At 38.5% G+C, this 21,442-nt stretch overlaps 1 protein-coding gene across 1 annotated transcript in view; it reads right to left on the bottom strand.

Annotated features, from left to right (window-relative positions):
* The window catches only part of FAM120A (family with sequence similarity 120 member A), an 80,476-nt gene that overhangs the window by 43,201 nt on the left and 15,833 nt on the right, over positions 1–21,442 (bottom strand). The window lies entirely within an intron of this gene.

The raw sequence follows: 21,442 nt of genomic DNA, 5'->3' as shown, positions 1-21,442 counted from the left end.
GAACTGCCCTACTCACACACACATTTACAATAAGTAATGGGATTTGAATTAAATTCCAGTATAAAATATGCTAACAAGGAATTCTATTGACAAGCTTAATAAAAAATAAATAAACAATTTGAGAGATTTCTGCAATCTTTTTTAAAGGAAGAGAAAATTATATTGTTGCTATTCTTCTGATTTGGCAGGTTGGAAACATGTTTCTATATTCATAGTAGTAATTTGGTAAATTAAGTGGCAGCTACTGAAGTATTTCCAATAGGGATACGTGAGCATAATCAAGTGGAGCCACACTTTAAAACTCGATGGCAATGAGCAAGTAGAAAGTTAATGGAAAAAGAGCAGTATGAAAGTTTGCAGATAAAATCAATGCTTTTTTAAAAAATGGTTTTAACATTTCAATTATACAGTATCTTGTTTAAAATTAATTCATTTAAAATGGAATTAAATACACAGAGAGCACATTAATATCTAAATATGTATTAACTTCAGCTAACTACAAAAAGCTTTTTATATATATAAAGAGACACAAAGACGTTTGGGACAGGGAACATCTAATTTCTACAGACAAAAATACAATTGGCACAATAAGCCACATAAAATGTACAAGTAGTCCTTGAATCATGACACTAATTGGAACGGGAACTTCTGTTGTAAACTGGTGTGGTCATAAAGCAAGATGTCACATGACTGCACTGACATCTGCGGGCAATTCTGGCTCTTCCCTTTGTGGTTGTTAACTCAGATTTGCAGGTAGTTAAGCAAACACCCACCCATTCCTGACTTGGTCCCTCTTAGCGTTGCCTGAACCTCAGTACAGTAAACTATATCTAAGCCACTCAGAGTTACCCTGTGGTAAGATGGGCGGCCAAGACTTTTGATAAATAAATAAATGTAATAAATAAAAGCACTGCCTCCAACTCCGTTCAACCACCTATCTCCCCAACCCGTCATCTCTGCCCTCATCTGCATACTGCCTTGAGCACAGATTGTTAAGTCTGTTTTTTATGGTCGTCGTCATCCCCCCCCCCGCCCCGTCCCCCAAACTGCTGAACAATTGGTTGCTAAGTCAAGTACTGTATTACTAACAGTAGTCTTCCTAGATGATTTATTAAGACTTTACTGTACTATAATACAATGCCATAGAATTTGTAATGTCTCTGAATTTATATAAATCAACTTTTCCTCTTATCTGACCTATAATTTCCATATTTACATTTTAACTATCAAATTATTACTTTCCAAGACAATTTTTCCTTGGCTCTGATAGAAATGTTATTTTTCCAACTATCTGCTTCTAAAAGTCCTGGATACTAAACAGTTGGATTGTATGGACATTTTCTACAAAACAACTGTCTCACTTAAGCAAGTGTGTAACTACAGATAAGTGATTTTGTTTAATAGTTTCAAATGAATATAAGGCAAATCAAAGCAGATCTAATTCTACAATTCCTGCAGACAGGTGACTAAAGATTTAGTACATATTCCTAAATTCTATTATTTCATTTCTAACCAACATTTAAACTGATTTTATCTTATCAGGAAATATATTAATTATGGAATGAAAAACTTGGATTTAAAATAGATAAAGACACTCATATTATTTGTAAATGTTAAACTTTAAATACCAAAATTTATAAAATGTTTTCAACATTTTTATAGACAGTGGAATTCTTACATGTATACACATGCAATTTATTAATTTTGATCAAAAAAGTTATTCTTGTTTCAATAATCTACAAATGTAACCCCTATAACAAATTATTTTTAATAGCTGCTGGCAAAATATCTAAATCAGAATGAAATTTAGTAAAGAATGACATGGGCAACATAGTATTTTTCAAAACTGGTTCAAATTTAAGGATACAGTGATCCCTCGATTATCGCGATCTCGATTATCGCGAAACGCTATACCACGGTTTTTCAAAAAATATTAATTAAAAAATACTCCACGGTTTTTTTTGCTATACCGCGGTTTTTCCCACCCGATGACATCACTCCCTTCCTTCCTCATCTTTCTTTCTCTCTCTCTCTCTTTATCTTGCTTCTTCCTCTCTCACACTCTCTTCCTCCCTCTCTCATCTCTTTCTTTCCTTCTCTCTCTTTCTCTATCTCTCCCCCTCTTGCTCTTGAGCGGCGGGCGGGCAGCAGCGAGGAGCCGAAGATCGGGGTTTCCCCTTTGCGTGGGCGGCGGGGAAGACCCAGGGAAGGTTTCTTCGGCCGCCCAGCAGCTGATCTGCTCGGCAGCGCTGCTGCAGGAGGACCCGTGTCCGAAAGCCGGTGAGAGGGGTGGATCGGGGGGGCGGGCGGCCGGTAGCGGCGAGGGCGCCGGACGCGCTGGGGGGGCGGGGGCAGCCGACATTCAAAGCAATCTTTGTCGGCTTCCGCACTTTCATCGCTCCCCGGCTCCACCATCTGCGCATGCGCGGCCATGGAAAAAGGGCGCGCATGCGCAGATGGTGTTTTTACTTCCACACCACTATACTGCGGAAAATCGATTATCGCGAGAGGTCCTGGAACATAACCCTCGCGATAATCGAGGGATCACTGTATATTGAATAAATGTATTCCACACATTTCTAATGTTAACAGTATTAATGCAATTTTCAGAATGTTCCACACTATTACTTACATAACTTCTACTAATTACTTATATTAGGTGATACTGGTATATCCATCTTTGCCTCCTCTATATTCCTTTTTATTTCAACATCTCAACCCTATGCAGAGGGTCTACAGAGATCAGATTACTCTTCATTAAATTACTCTTGGATAGGATTGCAGGCTAAAACACATTTTCCATATTCTAAGTATAATGTAGATATTTTAAACACAATGACCTGGCATATGGATAAAAACATGCCCTGCACATTTTATTGAATTATTACATAATTGTTATCATTCAAAACCAGGAAAAAAATAGAACCATAAGGCTGCATTCCTATACAGTTATCTGGTAGAGTAAAAGGTCTCACTGAACTTAGTGAGCAGACATTTTATAGGATTGTATTTTTTTAAAAAAAATCAAACCCACAGATCACTATGTGCCAGAATAAGTAACCACAATCAGAAACGGACAAACACACATTTATTTGATAATCCCAAACTTCAAATTATTACCATTTTCTTTCAGATGTATATTAGTTTACCTAATAATAAATCTTATATGTATGCTAATAACAGCATTTTATAGTAATGGCTGCAAAAATGTGGGGTAGAGACAGAAAAATGATTCACAATTTTAACCTAACAACCCTAATGCTTACCTGCTAATTTTATTAAACTGTGGTGCATTGATCAGAAAAAGCAACTATTATACTTACATTCTGTTAATAATTTATATAAACAAATATAATTGGTATTTTATATCCAAACTGTTCCTGTCAGCCAATAACTTTTCAGTTATTGTAAAATAAAGGTAACGCATCTAAATGTTTTTAAAATTTCAGATATAAAATAGTAGAGATATACTATAAAACATAATTATTAGAGGACTCAAACGGAAAGGTGTGGTGGGTGATAACCAAGGAGACAGAATTCTTGGAGGCATTGAGATAATCATTATTTTAATGACAAGGAAAAAGCTATTCTAATGTTCCAGGCCTGGAATAAATATAGATTTTATTTTCATAGTTGTTAATATTACATTTTTAGTGCAGTGTTTTTTATTTTGCCAAACTGCTCAAAAGAAAATTATTGTCAATTGACCAATAAATGTATAATTAAATAAAAAGGCATGGTTTTCCAAGGTACAGCTTTAATACGGTAGATTATTTCTATCGCCTAATGTCATAAATTCTATATGCTTTCTTCCTAGCAAACATTTCACCCAATTTCAAAATAAGCATTTTCAATTTAGGATTGCAATTAAATCTTTTTGAGACTTCTCAAGAATTGTATTTCTGTGTCCTTAAATACAAATCTTGCCTGCTTGAAGCATGTCTCAAATCAGATTTTAAGAAACAGAAAATTGAAAAGTGAGTGTTTTACCCAGTATGATATTCATAAACATACTTTAAAAATTAAAGCACAACAATGTTACTTTTACATTGAAATTGTTTTCATATAAGTTTTAATGATCCTATTAATGGCTTAATCGCAATCGCTAGAAGCCAGACCAAATGAAAACATCTTACAATGCTTCCGAAAGGTCCATGAACTTTAGCAAGTTTGCAAGGGAAGAATTTTACATAACTAGTTGGATGCCTCTTTCTGCATCCCTGTCATATGGATTCTGCAAAGAAATGGTACATTGAGGGGAGAGCTTAAATTAATAGTATAAATTGTTACATGGCATTGAAAATGAGGCAGACTTCATGATTGATCCAAAGCAACAGAAAGTTCTAAATAACAAGATTATACTGTGGAATTAAGATAAATTCTTGATAGCCATTATTCTAATAAGTAGAACAATGAACTTCAAGCAATTTACATCCATTAGAACATGGACTGCTGCCTTCTGTACAAAATGAACAAGTTTAACAATAGTCTTGTATGGTTGCTCATAGTCCAGTGATTCAATCTTTCAATGGAAAAGGAATGGAAAAGTTTCAATTTTCAATTCAAGTCTCGTGCTAATATATCATTAAGACCTTGGAAAACTATAGCTTAAAGGTATGATTTATACAAGGCAAATTAATTTTGTTTAGTATTCAAAGACACCAGCATTTACATTACAGTGGTACCTTGACTTTCGCGGGGGATACATTCTAAGACCACCCGCGAAAATCAAATTTCCATGAAGTAGAGACTCTTCCTTCCTACCTCCCCCCTCTATTCCTGGTTTTACTTACCCCCAGAACCCGCAGGGGCAACGGGGCGGCAACCTGGGGGCTTTGCTGCGCTCGCTGCCGGCATCTCCCATGGCGGCGGCGGCAGTACCAGTGCTCAGGGTCAGGGCAGGGGAAGCTCAAGACAAGAGGGATCCAGGCCAGGACTCAAAGCCGGGATTCCAGGCCAGTCAGTTGGGAGGTCGGTCGGCTTAGGTGGGTGGGGGAAGAAGAGGCAACGCGGCCCTCTGACCCAACAATGCCCTCAGTTCCTCCCCCCTTGGGCAAGTTAGGGTGGTCTTGTCCGTCCGCAAGGCTCAGCTTCAAGTGGAGCGTACCAACGCTCTGAGAATTTAAGGGTAGGGATTGGAAGGCTGGGGCAGAAGTGGAGTTTTTAAAATATAGTAAATATTTAAATTTTAAAAATAAAAAAAAATGCCACGGGTTTTCAAAAATTTTATTTTATTTATTTATTGAAAACCTGTGGTATAGACTTTTTGCAAAAGTTGGACCCGCGAAAGTCAAGGGACCACTATATTTCTTTTTAAAGCCAATGCTCATGTCATGAAAGCCAACTGGGTGACCATGGGCGTGTCATTCTCTCTCAGTCCAACGCATCTCACAGGATTATTGTTGTGGCGAAAATAGAAGGAAGGTATTTTGGAAATGTGTGCTATCTTGACTTATTTGGAAAAATTAAAAAGGCATAATACAACTATATATCAATAAATATATTGACTGCGATCAAGTTAACATTCCTAAATTGATCTAGATTAATAAAAATGCCTCTTTATTAAAGCATCCGTTACTGCTTAAAGTTAGCCTGATCTGAAATATATTTATATGCCTCCCTGGAGTTACAAATTGTAGACTCTTAGCATTAATGTAGTCTGTAACAGCATTTTTGAAAGTCTTTAAGAGAAATTTCATACACAAGGTATCAAAATATTATTGAATGACTACTTCAGGAGCATGCTGGAAATAGCTATCATCTGCATCATAATATAAATTGCAGTGAAAAGGATTATATTTAGAATTAATAAAAAAAATACACTATATAACAAACTGAACAGTGGTGAGTGGTTTTTTTTTAAGAAAAGGAGTGTTGGGGAGAGACGATACATTAATAGTATAATGTTATAGAAGACAGATTACAGAAATTCAGAGGTACCCCGTACAATGATAGAGACCAGCCTTCAGTACAAGAGTAAATATGCCTTCCAAAAATAATAAATAAGCTGTTGCAGCATTATGCAAAAAAGATGCCTATGTACAGTGCTGCTATTAGTCAGATTATTTCAAGTATTTAATCAGGAAATACCATTTCTTCCTATGAGATAAAGGAAACTCAACACTAAACACAAATATACCATATACTTTTATCTCATGTAATATAATACTTATTTGTAGACCTATAATTCCACGCATAAAGCATTTCCAATTAATCCTTCTAGTTGTTTTGATACACAACAGTCTTCAAATATTCCTCCCTCAAGGTAACATCTTAAGCAGCTATTATTTCCACCACTTTCACAATTGCCAAGGCAAACACAGAAACCTATTTAAAACCTACTAAACTCTTAGTGTTGAACTAATACTTTTTCAACGTACTTCTATTGCTAAAAAAATATATTTTTCCCTTTGTATTCTTTCTTCAGTCACTGATTTCTCATCCACCTCCTTTTCTCATGATTTGAAAATATGTATGCAAGTTATATCTATTTGCATATAGATTTGCAGACCTGTTTTAGCTGTTTTAGCATTTATTTCAGTCCTATTTTTATTTTTTTTTAAATTGACCAAAATGGTAGCCATTAACTGAACAGAGTTGTTAAAAAATGTCTTACACACATGCTACTTTAGTTATATAATACCACAAGAGGGCACTCTTAAAGCCAAAGGAAATGAATGAATGAAGTCATTTTCAATCTGATGTTAAAATGCAATGCAGACCTTGCTTTATAAAAACTCAGTTTGAGAAGTCACAAAAAACCTACAGTATTTGCAAATGGATTATTCTCATATAGATCAGAGACACTAGATTTTTTCACAGACCATATCAATAGCATTTACTTTACATAACTTCACTTCAACACCTGCAGAAAATTATTTTTCCAGAATTACTATAATTTTGGTAATATATAGATTCTCTGTAGGTCTGTCTAATAACTGGGCTGTATTGCCAATTTTGATCGTGGCAGAAAAAGCCTATTCATGGACCCCTTTTTTTCTATTAATTTCCATAAACTAGGATTCTGAAACAAATTCCAGCTAACATATGAACAACCTGATCAGATTTTTTGTGTGCAGATATCCATGCAATTTTGTTAAAATTGTGGTTGCATGGCTGCTTTGTTCAATCATTATGTGCTGTCTTCTTCACTAAATTATTGCTGGGTAGTGGCTAAAAGAGCATAAGTGAAGGGCTTAATGAAATTGTGAAAAGTATTTGGAAAATTTACACTTTCAAGGCACAAAGAGAAAATATCTATAGGCATCAGGAAGGCCATCCAACCAGTAAAAATGCAGCTCCATTTATCCACTCTGACTACCCTGATAAACAGGGATTACAGGGTCATAAAAAGAAAATAGGCGTTGTGACCTTACCTGAATGCCTCTTCTCCTTTGGTGGAACCAGCCTTCAGAATGGGTTATCCTCGACCAATCATATGGAGGATGGAGTCAGTCATTTGCATAATTGCTAGGATCCACCCCTGTAGAACCCCAGATATGACGAATCCTGAAGACAAGACTCGTGCGTGGCTCCTATTCAGACCTAGTGGTACTCCATTCCCTGAGGCTGTGAGGTAACGATTTAGAGGGAATAGAATAGATAGATAAGGATATAATTTAAGGGGAGGGACTGAAGTTTGGTTCCACTGGATGAGAAGGGGCATTCAGGTAAGGTCACAACACCTATTCCCATCCTGCAGTGCAACCAGCCTTCAGAATGGGACTTACCAAAGCAGAGGTCCCTTTGGGGGGGTGGGGGGGTGACCTTGCACTGTAATGAACATCCACTACTTGCTGTAGAACTCTCCTGCCAAAAGCAGCGGCAGCTGATGTGTAAGAGTCTATCTTGTAGTGTTGAATGAACTGAGTTGGTTATGCCCACAAACCTCTTCAAGCAATGCCTGCGTTTTCTAGGCTGCGGAGCTGGCATTCCTGGTGGAGTGAGCTGTGATGCCTGTGGGGGCTGAAAGATTTGCTAGTTCATATGCTCTGCTTATGGCGCTCCTGATACAACACCCTATAGTGGCAGACGATGCTCATGTTCCTAGGAATCACGAGTGGAAATCTATGAATATCGCTTTTATCTTTCTGAGGTCCTTGGTGTGATCTTGAGGGCTCTGTCCATGTCCAGGGTGTGCCATTGCTGCTCAGTGGGATTTACTGGCCGAGCACAAAAGGAGGGCAACACCAGTTTCTGTGGTGTGTGAAAGACTGAATTTACTTTAGGGATGAAGGAAGGCTTGAGTCGCAGAGTTACTTTGTTTAGTTGGGAAATGCACAGGTCCCCTCTGATGGAAAAAGCTGCCAGTTCAGAGATACGACAGGTTGACATGATGGCCATCAAGACGGCTACCTTAATTGAGAGATATCTTAGCTGGGTCTCTCGAAGGGGTTCATATGGAGGTTCCATGAGAGATTTCGGCATGCAGGAGAGACTCCAGGTTGGGTATTGAGGGATTACTGGCAGACGTAAGTTGGACGTCCCCTTGAGGAGTTGACGGATGACTGGAACCCCAGAGTAACTCATACTGTTCACATGACAGGACTGCTGAAAGTGCTGCTGTCTGCCTGTGAAGGGTATTCGACATTAAGCCCCTGTTGTGATCATGTTTTAGGAATCTTAAAATCTTAGGGAGAGGAATGCAATCCGGGGAGAGTCCCTCCTTAGAGCACCATGTGCAGAAAGTCTTCCATGTAGCCAAGTAGATGCAGTTGGTGGATGGGCAGCAAGATACCTACATAATGAGGATAACGTCCTGATCGTATTCCTGGCATCTTAGGTTGCGCCACTCACTCTCCGTGCAGTCAGCTGAAACCAGGCTGGGTCCGGATACCATAGGGCTTTCTGAGTGAGCATGTCCATTGAATGAGGCAATCGCCATGACTGTATGATACACTGCTTGGAGGTCTGCAAACTAGGCCTGCCGAAGCCAAAACAGTGCCATGTATATTGACAGAATACTGACAGAAGCTTCTGAATTAGTTCTGGTATCTCTCCTCTGCTTCCTGGGCTTGCTTGTGGCCTTAACACAGAAAATACAAAAGATCTCTATTCGGGCTCCCCCTGTGGTTCTCTACTGGGAACGTGAAAGGGGGCTGGGTGGGTGGGGTCTCCAGTACTTTATTAGTTGCTCCATTCCTGTTTTTTTTGCCTTTCAGCTCTTTTGTTTCTCTAGCGAATGAGGGAAGGAAAAAGTTGGGATTCCTTAGCAATGCAAATTTAAAGCACTGAGAAGGGTTGTTTGGATTCAGTAGCAAAGCAAGGGTAGAGCCCTGAGAAGGGCTGTTTGGTTAGTATATAGCAGTGATGGCGAACCTATGGCACGGGTACCACAGGCGGCACGTGATTGCATATCTGCTGGCACGCAAGCCGTTGCCCTAGCTCAGCTCCAATGTGCATGTGTGTGCCAGTCATATAGAGCCTCTGGGAAGGACATTTTTGGCTTCGAGAGAGCCTCCAGGGGGATGGGAAAGAGCATTTTTACCCTCCCCTGGCTCCAGGGAAGCCTTTGAAGCGAAACACAAGCCTAGTGGGCCCACTAGAAGTTGGGAAACACGTCATTCCCAGCTTTCAGAGGGCCTCCGGGGGATGGGGTAAGCTGTTTCATGCTCCCCAGGCATTGAATAATGGGTGTGGGCACTCGATAGCATATGCGCACGCTCTTTCGGCATTCAAGAAAAAAAAGGTTCACCATCACTGGTATAGAGTTTAAAATTTAAAAATGCAAAGAAAGGTAAAGATCTCAGAGAGATTAACCATGACCTAAAGAATGGAATTAAACATGACCTAAAGAATGGAAAGAAATGTAAAAATTTCAGGGAGTAAAATTAACTATTACCTCTCCTCTGAAGGATCGAGTCATATCTGGGGTTCTACAGGGTGGATCCTAGCAATTATGCAAATGACTGACTCGATCCTCCAGATGATTGGTCGAGGATAACCCATTCTGAAGTCTGGTTCCATTTCAGGATGGAGAAAAATGACATTCTTAATTTTAGTAATTTGGTCTTAAAGGATTATTATTTTAATTTCCTGTGGGCCCCATTAGAACAAAGAAAGGTGACATAAGAATAAAAACTGATTTAAAAGACATCATTATTAAACATAATTGTAGATACTATTTTAAGTTTTTGCTTGTATTCTGCAATTCTGTATTAGAAATATAGACATTTATTTCTATTGGACATTTACAAATGAAATATTCATCAATGCCACATTTTTTCTACACCAATGACCTCCACATATCCTACATTAAAGTCATCATGGTCCAGGAAAGAACAGCCATTCCTAACTGGAGAGAATAATAGCTGATTAGACAGATATATGAGTACATCTAGTCCTTGACTTACGATTGTTTATTTAACAAGTTGAAGTTATAATTTGTTTTTGGAAAGTGACTCATGACCCTTCCTTCAAGTTATGATTGTTGTACCACTCTTATGGCCAGATGATTATAATTTTGAAATTTGGTTGCCATTGACATTTACAATGTCTGGAACATCTTGCAGTCATATGATGATGATTTGCAATTTTCTCAGCTGGTTTCCAGCAAGCAAAATTAAGGAGGCCAGATTTACTTAATGACTATGTAGTTCACTTAATGTCAGGCCCAAGGCTAAAAACAACACCATAAAATCCAGTCAAGTCTAGCCTTTTATTTGCTTATACCTATTGCCAAACTAATATAACTTTCAAATTTACTAGATATATCCTCAGAGATTCTAGAGTACAGCTACATTGATGCTCTTTACCCTCTCCTTCATCTATTTTGGGACTGCACAGTCTCCTTAATCTGGACCTTTCTCTCGGAAAATCTATATTGCCCAAACTGCTATCTATTGATTATCTAGGCACACATACTAAAAATGATAATAAGATTGGGACTGCTCAACTAATAATTTGCTTTGTGATTGCATTAACAGAAATTCAAATCCTATAGTAGTTATAAATTGAGGATATTAGTATTGTGCTTATCTACTTGATATCTGATAGAATATTACAAAATATATTTAAAGAATAATTTAAATTTATTCCAACTATAGTCAAACATGCTCCGGAAATGTAATCTTTTCAATTCTAACCCTTATTCATTGCCTCAGAAATGTACAAAACTTATGAAAATAACTCCATCTTTTAAAAGAGAAATATTAACACTTTTATTGTGTTGAAAATCAAAATGCACAATTAAGTAAATTAAAATGATTTTAAAAACATCAATAATTCCAGTGTGATGTGTATGTGTGTGTGAGAGAGAGACAGGCAGATAGAGACAGAGAGAGAGAGAGACAGAGACACACAGAAAGAGAGACAGAGACAGAGATGGAGAAAAACCTAGGAGAAAAAAATTACCTGAAAAGCAAAGGGAACATTAGAACTCATTTAGAAAACTGGGTGGCAAGGCAACCGCTATTCACCCTTAAGAAAAGAATTCTCTGTAGAAAATAGCCTACTGTAAGATTGCATTTTAAACAGCTTACTGTAGTTATGAAACTATTCAACTGCTCCAGCATAAAGTTAATGCCCAGAGGGGGGGAAATTCCTGTTAGTAATTATAGTTGCCAACATATGGTAATCAGAATCTTGCCTTATGTAAGGAGAAAAGACCCCAAATCACCTGCTAGTGGTTATATTCAGCAACCAGCAATGATTACTACTCTACACCAGCGTTTCCCAACCAGTGTGCCGCGGCACACTAGTGTGCCACGAGACATGGTCAGGTGTGCCGCCAAACTCCTAGGGCAGCTCCAGCTGGGCGGGGCACTGCCGGTGCAGCTACTTTCCGATGCCGCTATTGCTGGCGCTCTCCTGCCCCAAAGAAGGAAGGCGGGAAAAAAGGAGAGCTTCATTCTTCGCACCGGCAGCAAGAGGAGGAGGGCGCCATCAGCAACGGCACCAAGTAGTAGCTGGGGGATGGCGGTGGCAAGAGCTCCAGGGCAGAGGCACCAGCAGCGCCCCGCCCAGCTGGAGCTTCCCTGGCGGGGGCGGCAACCAATGTCCTTTGGGGCCCGGAGGGAGGGCGGTGGGAGCAGGAGGGTGCCGGGCCGTGCACGCCTGCACCAGCGCACCCCAAAACACCCCCCCCGCACACCCTTTTCCAAGGGCGAAGCCGCGGCCGCCCCCCCGTGCCTCTAGGCCCCTCGCGCCCCTGGCTGCTCGCCGCTGCCTTCGCCGAAAGCGCTTTTGTCCCGGGCTCTCAGCGAGGGGGCTGCAGGAGAGGCGGCGAAGGCGATCTCTCTCGTTCTCCGGAGGCTGGAGAAAGTGATTTTCAATGTCAGGGGCGCGGGCCTGTGTGCGCTCTCCCCATCCCCCTGCCCCATTCAAAGTAAGCCGGCAGGGGGATGGGGAGAGCGCACACCGGCCCGCGCCCCCGACATTGAAAATCACTTTCTCCAGCCTCCGGAGAACGAGAGAGATCGCCTTCGCCGCCTCTCCTGCAGCCCCCTGGCTGAGAGCCCGGGACAAAAGCGCTTTCGGCGAAGGCAGCGGCGAGCAGCCAGGGGCGAGAGACATAGCAAGAGAGACAGAGAGAGCAAGAAAGAGAGAAAAAAGCAAGAAAGAGATAGCAAGAGAGACAGAGAGAGAGCAAGGGAGAGAGAAAGACATAGAGGGAGGGAAGGAGGGAGAGAGAGCAAAAAAGAGGAAGAAAGAAAGAAAGAGGGATGGAGAGAGAGAAAGAAGGGAAGAAAGAGAACGAGGGAGGGAGAAATAGAGCGAAAGGGAGGGAGAGAATTTTTTTTGTCCAAACTTTTCTTTAGCCACCCCCCCACCCTCCCGTTCAATGTTCCCCAGGATTTTGAAAATATGAATAATGTGCCGCGGCTCAAAAAAGGTTGGGAAACACTGCTCTACACATTCAAGACTGTGTTTCAGTAGTCATGCATTCACATGTTAAAAGTTGCTATGTAAGACTGTGGTGGGTCCCATAGCAATTTTTAAATAAAACAGCAATTTTCTCTGCTTCCATCTTCACCACATTAGATACTATATTTTTCGAAGTATAAGACGCATCAGTGTATAAGACACACCAAGATTTTGAAAAGGTTAATAAGAAAAAAAGGTCAGTGGCTCCCAGGAACACTCTGCAAGCCTTCCAAATCTTTTGTGCACCCTGATTTTTATGAAAATAGGGCACATAGAGGGTTTGGGAAGACTGTAGAGTGCTTCGGGGAGCTTGGGGAGGGCAGAAACACTTCATTTTTTGCAAAAAAAATTATTTATTTATTTATTGGATTTTTTTTTTTATGCCGCCCTTCTCCTTAGACTCAGGGCGGCTTACAGCATGTTAGCAATAGCACTTTTTAACAGAGCCAGGATATTGCCCCCCACAATCCGGGTCATCATTTTACCCACCTCAAAATGATGGAAGGCTGAGTCAACCTTGAGCCGGTGATGAGATTTGAACCGCTGACCTACAGATCTACAGTCAGCTTCAGTGGCCTGCAGTACATTTTCACAAAAATGAGGGCATTAGTGCCTTTTCCCAGCCCCCAGGAGCACTCTGCAGGCCTCCCTAACTTTGTGCATACCAATTTTGCAAAAACCAGTCCCTTTTTTCACAAACATTCGATGCAGGAGCAGGGCTTTGGAAGGCCCAAAATGGCTATATTCAGTGTATAAGACACACCAACATTTCCACCCTCTGTTAGGGGGAAAGGGTGCGTCTTATACTCCAAAAATACAGTTGATAAACTTTATGATGAAGCATTTAATCCAGGAAGTTACATTAAATAAGAAATTGGTTTTCTTTAAGAAAAGTTCTACTTCCGGTTTCCCAACTGCATATGTTACAAAACTGTTGTGTTTATTTATTTATTTGTAAAATGTATTAGCCTTAGTTATCTTACTAACTAAGAAGATAACTTTTGACAATTTGAAAATATTACATCTTCTTTGGGAATGATGGTAGTCAAGATTTGAGAGACAGTTTGGTCTTGTAGTTTAAGACATATTATATTATTATGAAGACTAAAGATCTTTAGTTTTTCATGTAAGCAATTGGGGATTCAGATTGATAACATGAAGATGACAAAGAAGGGAAATGCGCCGATTTGTAAAAATACACACAGAATTATTAAAACACTAGCTGATACCCATGCTTCCCTACGAAACTACTGTATTTTTTGGAGTGTAAAACACACCGTTTTCTCCCCCAAGAGGATAAAAACCTGGGTGCGTCTTATATGCCAAATGTAGCACCACCCAGCCACCCTTACCCTTTGGCTTCAGCCTCCCAGCAATTTATCTCCTTGCAGCAAACAGTGCAGAGCCTGATTAGCAAAAGCAACTGATTATCGGCCTCCCAAACAGCAGCTGATTGAGGCTGCAAAGCAGGGCCATGTGCTAAAATGAAAGTGAAACTAAAACTGCAAGAAGGCAAATTGCTGGAAGGAAGAGGGAAAATTTTATTTTCTTGTGCAAATCAGTTGCTGGAACTGGATGCAAGAAAATAAGTCAGTAACTATAAATGTTTATAGAATGTTGAAATTATTAGACTTACTTTTTAAAGACTGCTTTATTATTGTTCTAGACAACTTAACAAAATGGTGATGCCTCAGTTTGGCTGAAGCCGAGTTGATTCGGCTGAGGCAAAGCACCCCTTTTTGCCTTTCCACGCCCAGATGCTCCGGGAGGCAAACTCATGCCAGGTGTGTGGGAGGCAGCACGAGGGAGTCACCACAGAGAAAGTGGTTTATTCCCTCTCCAAGCACCCAGAGAAAGGAAAATGCTCCATTCGCTCTGGGCTGCCCAGAGAGAAGGGAGTATTTCTTTTCTCTGGGTGCTGGCAGGGGTTTATTCCCTCTCCAAGCTCCCAGAGAAATGAAAATGCTTTGTTTGCTCTGGACTGCCAAAGCTTCCTTAAGCGCCACCGAAAGGCTCCTCTTGCAGCCCAGAAAAGCCCAAGATGGCCAGGATTAAAGGGGGAATGGCAGGAAAATGAACAGGCCTTCGTGCTGCTCTCAAATTTCCTGGGAAATTTTTCCGGGCTCGGGTTCTTAAGTAGAAAATGGTTCTTAAGAAGAGGCAAAAAAATATTGAACACCCGGTTATTATCTATCTGTATATTGTATTATTTAAGTGTTCCCTTTTTTTTTTAGCAGTATATTTTGCCAAACCAACATGGTGTGATTCTTTTGTGAATGTATGCTTAAGAAGTAAAGTAATTATTACTAAGTGGTCTGAAAAATCTGTATTGGTTTAAGTTCATTCTTGAAGTTTAATAACAATTTAGAATAAAGTAAATTCTGTATCAAACAGTTAATGTAATAATATAAAACTATTTAATAGGATAAGGTGAAGAAACTATATTTTTATTTATTTATTTATTACTAGCTGTACCCGGCCACGCACTGCTGTGGCTCAGTGTGGTTTTCCGACTGAAGAACATGCAGCATATAATTGTCCATGTGAGAAGCAATCTGTGTGTAGATGTAAACCGCAAATATGTACTCGAATGCAACATTGTGTCAAAATTTGAAAGCAATTGGTGAAGGAGATCCTGTTTTAAGGACCTGCATATTTTTACCTGTAACAGGCGTGACATCTATATAATGCAATAGTAGATATATAAAAACACACACATATTCGACTGCAACATTGTGTCAACATTTCAAAGCAATCGGTGAAGAAGGTCCGGTTTTAAGCACCTGTATGTTTTTACTTGTCACAGGTGTGACATATATATATAATATAGGTATAAAAAATACACACATATTCGAATGCAATGTTGTGTCAAAATTTCAAAGCAATCGGCCCTGGGGACTTGACACCCCTGTGCCTCGCACTTGGCTAGGGACCCATTGGAAGACCCAATCTTTTCCACACTTAGCTAACTCAATGTAAAAGCTAAGTATCAAAGTATCACCAGCCAAGGAAAACACACCTCCTATCTTTTTCACCAGGCAATCCAAACGCGCCTATCTTTTCACCAGCCTCAATGCCAAGCAATTCCCTGTTTTTACCTGTCCCAGGTATGACATCTACATAATATAGGCACATAAAAACATGTGTATTTGAATGCAATGCTGTCTCAAAATTTCAGAGCAATCGGTGAAGAACTTCAGAGATTTAAGATTTTGAACAAACGAACATTTACATTTTTATTTCTCCGGGACCGCCTTCTGCCACACGAATCTCAGTGACCAGTTAGGTCCCACAGAGTGGGCCTTCTCCGGGTCCCATCGACTAAACAATCGTTTGGTGGGACCCAGGGGAAGAGCATGGTATGTTTGTGTGTATGTTTAGTTTTTAATAAGGGTTTTTAAGTTATTTTAAATATTAGATTTGTTATATGCTGTTTTTATTATTGTTGTTAGCCGCCCCGAGTCTACGGAGAGGGGCGGCATACAAATCTAATAAATAAATAAATATTTACATAGAAGATTAATTTATTTATTAATTAATTACACTTATAGGCCACCCAACTCCTTCCAGACTCTGGACAGTGTACAACATGCAAAAGACAGTATAAAAAACAATCTAAAACCCATTAAAAACCATTCATCTTGTTTAGTGGCCAGATCAAGCTGGTATCAAGTTGTTCAACGGTCCTAGGCCTGCCAGCAAAGCCAAGTCTTCATGGCCTTCTGGAAGGCAGCAGGGTGGGGACAGTACAGACCTCAGGGGGCAGCTGGTTCCAGACAGCCAAAGCCACCACAGAGAAGCTCCTCCCTCGTGGCCCTGCCAACCAACACTGTCTGGCTGACAGGACCTGGAGACTCTTTATTTTTAAAGAAGAGAGGAAAAAAACCCTAAAATCACACTGAGTGGTATCAAACACTGAATGATGTGGCTTCTATTCTTTCACAGCTTTTCTTTCCTATGGTCTCTTTACTCCATCTTCCAGAGTATGTATTTCATTCAGAATGAAGGAAGATAAATGCATTTCAATTATTGATGCCATTTCACCTAAAAACACACTATTTGAATAATACCAACTGCATTTAATATCAACCCTTTTTAAACAGCATTTTCATCAGAAAATTAAGAGTTTAACCAGTTTTTAAATTTTAATTGCCACGACTTTTTCTTTTTTCTCCCCTTTTTAAAACCTCCAAAATAAGGTAGTAATGAACAGAAAAGAACTTCCAATAAATATTACTATAATCAGATTAAAGGAGGGAACAGCCTGACCTTTAATTTTATTTGGGATATTTTTAATGAAATACCACTTAAAAATGCTCACTGATATAAGGGTTCTTTTTTTTTAAAGATACCTATACTGTGTCCATTATTATAGTTATCAGAAATTCAACATCATAGGTAACAATTTTGGTCAGTCATCAACTTTAAATTTACTTCACATTGTAATCAATTCTGAAAACACATTTCTGTTGGAATTGAAAGCCAGAATTTATTATGGTACACTTCTTACAGCCACAACATAGAGATGCTGTAACAAAAGCACTTAATAGCATAGCAGTCAATTACAAAGCATACTTAAATAGGTAGTGATTTATTTTTTTTAAAAAGAAATCTAACTGGGTAGCACTATAATTATGGTGGAGGAAGTGACATCACACCTGGACAATGGAAGTTTGAAAGGAGAATTCTGCAATCCTGGAGAAGATTTAATTTTTTTACCCAGTAACTGGAACCGAGAAGTCCACAAAAGAAAGTAGCAGCAGCAGCAGATTAAGTGGCTGAAAAAGACAGGCAGTGAATAGAGTTTTATTCTATAACTACTAGAAGAAATACCTCAAAAAGTTCTGCTAGCATAATGAGGATGCTCTGAAGTTCATAAAGGACATAAAGCACAGCCAAAGAGAAGATCATGTAAAAGAAAATGGTTACAGAAAAAAACAAGTATGTTCATGTGTAAGCTCCATTAGATGATTTTAAAATAAATGTCACGTTTTTAATAAGGTTACTGAAAATATAGCCAAAATTATTAAGTCTAAAATGTAAAACAGGAAAGCAAACTACAACAAATGTGGTTTAATAATGAGAAACAAATTTGATTGCAAACCACTCATTTGAGCCAAACAACTTCCCAAAGACTGTAGTTTCATAAGGTATCACTGCACCAATACCAAATATTATTTTTGTCTCTCTTTCAAAAAAAATAATTATGTCTTCCAGGCTTAACTAGACTATTTGCCAACAGTTTCCTAAATCAAAATGCATGTTGACAAGAGTAAGCAACTCTTCCACTCTGCACAAACACAGAGAGAAGGGGGGACAGAGGAAGGTCAACTGGAAAGTTATTGATTTCAAAATCTTTAATTTAATTAATTCATTAAATTAAAATCTTTAATTCAAACATATTATGTTGGGTTCTCCTTTTCTGCAAAAATAAATGAGCAAGCACGTTCACAGACAAAACAAGACTGTATTATTTAACATAAAAAGTAGAATCTTTCAAGGCAATTTCTTCATCCTCTTGTTTGTATAACTTTCCCTATTTATTCATCATTATCCAACTTTTTCCTGTCCTGCTTACAAAAAGCATCATGTGATAGCATTCATTTGACTTCATTTAGTACTATGCTAGTCTTTTTCAAACTCTAGTGGGCTTCCTGTTCTGTAAGTTTCTCCATATAAATAATTCTGCGTTCAAAGTTACAAGTTTCAAAGATTTCTAATTTAGTGTTTAATGTTACATTATCTTGAATATACTAAACTACAAAAAAAAACCCCACACACCTCCAATGTGAACTGATGAAGTCTTATAGATAGATACTTCCTATTAAGTAATTGAGACATTTGCATTGCCTTCTAAGTGCAAATCCATTGGGACATTAACTGGCCAGCAGGACTCCTCCAAGAGCCATTTCCAGCAATGACATTATGGAGGAAGACTTGCATATATATGTGTATACATATATATGTATATTTAACCACAATGCATATATAGTTCTTTTTTTCTCAAAGTGTCTAAACAAGCAGCATTATGTGCCAGCACCTTAAGCATTCAATTTTTGAAAAGTGGATAGCTAAATAGAAACATGGGAAAAAGGCAGTGGTTAAAAATGGTAACAATGAGAGATCAGCAGAAGATAGCACAGTGAAGAAATGAGTTTTCATCACTCATTTTAAAATATGGAAGGGATTAGACATATGTTATAGTGGTAAAAACGTCTAATGAAGCGGCAAGGCAAAAAACACATAAAAAGAATGAATATTTAGTTTACAGAGACTGTAAGTATTAGAGGAACAAAAGCAACAACATAAAAATATGGGTAATAAAGAAGAGCAAAAGAACAAACACATCTGAAGTTAATAGAAGCTTAAAAACAATATATTAAAAAGGGAATCAATAGAAATTATAGTAAGGAAAACTAATAGTAGTACAACCAATGATAAAATGGATTAATTTTAGAACTGAAGTTAAAGGTTACATGCTTGTATAACTTTTATATGATAATCTACATACAGGTTGCATAATTTCATATACAATGTTCTTACTATACTATAAAAATGGCACTTTGAGAAAGCCATAAGTAATTCAACAATACCAGGAACTGCTGTAATCAGTCAAACAGGAGTAGCACTCTAATTCTTATGATCTTATCATGATGGCATGAAAATCAATGTATGCTATTGCAATGCTTTTCCAAATCAGACAAGGCTAGACTGAGAACTTTAGGAGAATACTACTAAAAATAGAATGTCCATTTGTTCATTACAAAGAACTTTATAGTAATGTTAGAGGATAGACAAGATGCAGCATCAGTTCTATTCATTAACATGTTTTGTTTTATAAATATAGGTTTTAGTGTGGAGAAGGTATGTGCCAACAGACTGCTGATCAATTTACAGTAGCCTATAAAGTACTGAGAATCTGGTAAAATATAGCAAACTCATAGACACTAAGAGTGCTCAGATCCAATAAAACCCTTTATAAGCAAAAATATATATCCATAAATACTCCATGCTGTTGCTAAATTCAAGTATGTGTTTTTCTTTTATAAATTCAGAAATTATATGTAGAAAATGTAGAAAAATATGTCATGCAGTAAAAGTAACAGGACTGAAATTACCCAGGTTTGCAGAACATTAAAATAACTTATTGATCCCGAATGAAAAAAACCCTGAAGTAATCAGATACCAGACAATGGCTGTATTCATGCTTTCTTCTGGGCTAGTCCATTCAAACAAGGCTTAGTGATCTACTTTCATGTGACAACACTGAAGAAATGACACCTGGCTACACAAATCAATTTTACAGAAGATAATGCTAGAAGAGCATTATGTAACCAAAAACCATCTCTATCCATTGGACCTGACAGTCTATGTGCATATTTCTTTTTTTTAAAAAAACCCTCTCCACAACCATAGCATAATTTTTGAAAACTCCTTCAGGACCAGCCTCTTACCCAACTTATGGTCACTAGCCAGAGTAATCCCTATCTTCAAAAAAAGAGATCCAGGTAACATTAAAAATTACAGACCATTCTCAATATGTTGTGTCACCTGCAAAGTCATGGAATCAATCATAAATCAATCCACCAGCTTTACCTAGAAACTAACAACCTACTCTCTTAATAATTTGGTTTCAGAAAAAACTTATTCACTAACCTGCAACTCCTACATTGCAAAAACATATGGACTCCACAAATCAATCAAGGTAAATCAATAGATGCAATTTACACAGACTTTTGTAAAGCCTTTGATTCCGCAGTATACAACAAACTACTTTGAAAACATCTCTGGTCCCCTTCATGATTGGATAACTGTGTTCTTGTCAGACAGGTTAAAATAGGGAGTGCCCTGTCAAATCTTGCACCTGCCAACAGTGGTGTTCCTCAAGGCAGCATTCTAGGACCAACACTATTCATTCTTTACATAAACGACCTTTGTGATCATATTATAAGTAACTGTGTTCTCTTTGCTGATGATGTTAAATTATTCAACATCACCGACAATACTTCTACCCTTCAAAAAGACGTAGACCCTTTATCACAATAGCCTGATAACTGGCAACTTCAAATCTCAACCAATAAATGCTCTGTCTTACACATTGGCAAAAAGAATTAGAACACAAAATACAAACTTGGAGGACACAACCTTGTAGACGACCCTTACTCTGTTAAGGACCTGGGAGTACTCATATCTAATAACCTAAGTGCCCATTGTAATAACATTGCTAAAAAGGCACTAAGAGTTGTTAACCTAATTTTGCGCAGCTTCTTCTCTGGCTATATTAAACTGCTAACCAGAGCATACAAAACATTTGCCAGACCAATCCTCAAACACACCTCACCCATCTGGAACCTGCACTGCATATCGGACATTAATACAATTTGAGAGAGTGAAGAAATATTTCACAAGAAAAGTCCTCCACTTCTCTGCTCACAACAGAATAAATACCTTGTTCCTCCAGATTTGAAATTTTGGGCTTAGAAAACCTACAGCTATGTCGCCTTCGATCTGATCTAAATGTAGTTCATAAAATCATCTACCACAATGTCCTATTGGTCAATGAATACTTCAGCTTCAA

The sequence above is a fragment of the Erythrolamprus reginae genome, chromosome 2, assembly GCF_031021105.1.
Source record: "Erythrolamprus reginae isolate rEryReg1 chromosome 2, rEryReg1.hap1, whole genome shotgun sequence".
NCBI lineage: Eukaryota > Metazoa > Chordata > Lepidosauria > Squamata > Dipsadidae > Erythrolamprus > Erythrolamprus reginae.
This window is presented reverse-complemented; position numbering and strand designations above follow the sequence as displayed.